The sequence below is a fragment of the Somniosus microcephalus genome, chromosome 2, assembly GCF_052327205.1.
Source record: "Somniosus microcephalus isolate GS21.2 chromosome 2, FLI_Smic_1.0, whole genome shotgun sequence".
Classification (NCBI taxonomy): Eukaryota; Metazoa; Chordata; class Chondrichthyes; order Squaliformes; family Somniosidae; genus Somniosus; species Somniosus microcephalus.
This window is the reverse complement of record NC_140988.1, coordinates 352,847,723-352,851,058: the sequence shown is the minus strand read 5'-3', so window position 1 is coordinate 352,851,058 and position 3,336 is coordinate 352,847,723.

Here is a 3,336-nt window from a genome sequence, read left to right as displayed (position 1 = left end):
GCCAATGATTGGGCTCTTGTGAATCTCGTGAAATTAATGTACTATTGTAACCTTATTTGTAACATTGACCAAACTCTGCCTTGATGTTCGAGCGCATTTTTTGTTCACGAGGGGAGGGTGAAGAAATAAGCGATAAAATCTATTCAGAAAAATACACTATCTTATGAAAGAATTCTGGCCCTATTAAAACATGACAAACTGGGTTTGGAAATTTAGAAACCTAACTATGAAATAGCTATGAAAGCATTCTGGCTATTGAGATAAGGTAGTTCTTGACCCTGAATAAATAACCTTATTGAAAAAGAAGGTTAAGGGCTCTGACAAGCTGAACTTTTTGGAATGAAACAATGGTTCACCATGGATAAGGTGTTCTAACTTACACTTCGTAAAGAAGCACATAAAATAAAGAACACCTGCCATCACACTGTTTTTATATGGTAAACTTAGAACACCTAGAGATGAGACATGAGTCTGGCTGAGCTGGCAGTAAGAATTGCAGAGGTCAGCAGAAAAATGACTAGCGATAATTAGCTTGCATCAGCAGAAAACCTTAAAGGGAATACCACTGGAAAAGTGTATAAATATTGAACTCTCAAATGGGATAGTAGACTTGCTTTAATCGGGCAAAGCGATTCTCGGCTTCAGAGGCAGCTCTGTAAGTCTCCAACTCTTTGTACCTCGGGGATCAAAGAAGGTTTTTGATTTTGGTGGATATCCTGTAGGAAAATCCTAAGGTGTTTTATAAGTATACTAGCTGGGGGAGCCCGGCTTTGCCAGGGCTGTTTTGGGCCGGGCGGTTTAAATCGAGTGCCAGGCTTTGGGGACTCTCTGTGTCCCTCTGTGAATCTGCTGCCGGGCAACATTTTAAATCAAGTCCCAGGCTTTTGGGCCCTGTCTGTGTCCCTCTCTCAATCTGCTGCCGGGCAACATTTCTACCTTTTAATAACTTGAAAGATGAAAGTGAAAGTACTTATAAAACGTTTTTGGTAAATGTTATGTTATTTTTAAAAGAGATACTAACTTTTTCAAAGCTGGATAAGGAGAGTAGTTTGAGCTGGAAGCAGTGAAACAATGGCTGGCACATCCCTGAGATGAAAACGATTAGTCCTGCCACCGATTGGCCAACCATCAGGGGACTGTACTGTAGGATTGGTCAATCGTGACGGCACAGGATTGGTGGAACCTTGACGTCAGTCATTCAATGTTAAGTAGCAGATAATGACTTTAATTTTGAAGGTTTTTTGCATAAGGCACGAACAACTTTCGTCCGACCGAAAAGTAAATATGCTTATGACCGTCCCGGAAGCATAAGCTTTCTTTGGAGGTAACGCGCGCGTAGGTACGCTCTATAACCTTCGAGCGCATAGCCGGACAGACGCACACGTGAGGACAGACAGACAGATAGACAGAACGATTCGTTTATATATATAGATTATTAAGGGCAAGAGGATAACTAGGGAAAGAGTCGGGCCCATTAGGGTCCAAAGTGGCAAACTGTGTATAGAGCCAGAGGATGTAGGTAGGGTTTTAAATGAATTTTTTGCATCTGTGTTCACTATGGAGAAGGACGATGTGGACATAGAAATCGGGCAGGGGGACTGTGATATACTTGAGCATATTAGCATCGAGAGGGAGGAGGTACTAGCGGTTTTAGCAGGCTTAAAAGTGGATAAATCCCCAGGCCCGGATGAGATGTATCTCAGGCTAAAATGTGAGGCAAAGGAGGAGATTGCAGGGGCTCTGACACAAATTTTCAGAACCTCTCTGGCCACAGGGGATGTGCCAGAGGACTGGAGAACAGCTAACATAGTACCATTATTCAAGAAGGGTAGCAGGGATAAACCAGGGAATTACAGGCCAGTGAGCCTAACATCAGTGGTAGGGAAATTATTGGAAAAAATTCTGAGGGACAGAATTGGTCTCCACTTGGAGAGGCAGGGATTAATTAGGGATAGCCAGCATGGCTTTGTCAAGGGAAGATCATGTCTGACCAATTTGATTGAATTTTTCGAGGGGGTGACTTGGTGTGTGGATGAGGGTAGTGCAGTGGATGTGGTTTACATGGATTTCAGTAAGGCTTTTGATAAAGTCCTGCATAGGAGACTGGTCAGGAAGGTAAGAGCCCATGGGATCCAGGGTGCCTTGGCACATTGGATCCAAAACTGGCTTAGTGGCAGAAGGCAGAGGGTAATGGTGGAAGGTTGTTTTTGTGACTGGAAGGGTGCTGGGTCCCTTGCTGTTTGTGATTATTAATGATTTGGATGTGAATGTAAAAGGTATGATCAGTAAGTTCGCAGATGACACGAAAATTGGTGGGGTGGTAAATAGCGAAGCGGGAAGCCTCAGGCTACAGGACGATATAGATGGGTTGGTCAGATGGGCGGAACAGTGGCAAATGGAATTTAACCCTGAAAAGTGTGAGGTGATGCATTTTGGACGGACTAACAAGGCAAGGGAATACACAATGAATGGTAAGACCCTAGGAAAGAAAAAGGATCAGAGGGACCTTGGTGTGCATGTACATAGATCACTGAAGGCAGCACAACAGGTGGATAAGGTGGTTAAAAAGGCATATGGGATACTGCCTTCATTAGTCGAGGCATAGAATATAAGAGCAGGGAGGTTATGATGGAGCTGTACAAAACGCTGGTAAGGCCACAGCTGGAGTACTGTGTGCAGTTTTGGTCGCCACACTATAGGAAGGATGTGATTGCTTTGGAGAGGGTGCAGAGGAGATTTACCAGGATGTTACCTGGGCTGGAGCGCTTCAGCTATGAAGAAAGATTCGACAGGCTGGGGTTGTTTTCCTTGGAGCAGAGAAGGCTGAGGTGGGACCTGATTGAGGTATACAAAATTATGAGGGGCATAGATAGGGTGGATAGAAAGGAACTTTTCCCCTTAGTAGAGGGGTCAATAACAAGGGGGCATAGATTCAAGGTAAGGGGCAGGAGGTTTAGAGGGGATTTGAGGAAAAACTTTTTCACCCAGAGGGTGGTTGGAATCTGGAACTCACTGCCTGAAAGGGTGGTAGAGGCAGGAACCCTCAGAACATTCAAGAAGCATTTGGATGAGCACTTGAAATGCCATAGCATACAAGGCTACGGACCTAATGCTGGAAAATGGGATTAGATTAGATAGGGCTTGATGGCCGGCGCGGATGCGATGGGCCGAAGGGCCTCTTTCTGTGCTGTATAACTCTATGGGGGAGAAATTCGGTTGATAGCGCCACCGATTAACGCCTAAAGAGGCCGAGAAGTGGGGCTCTAGCCAAATTCCAGGCGGGCGCAAGGCGCCTAGCGCCTCACCCCATATTGAGCATGCATTTAGCGCTGGCGC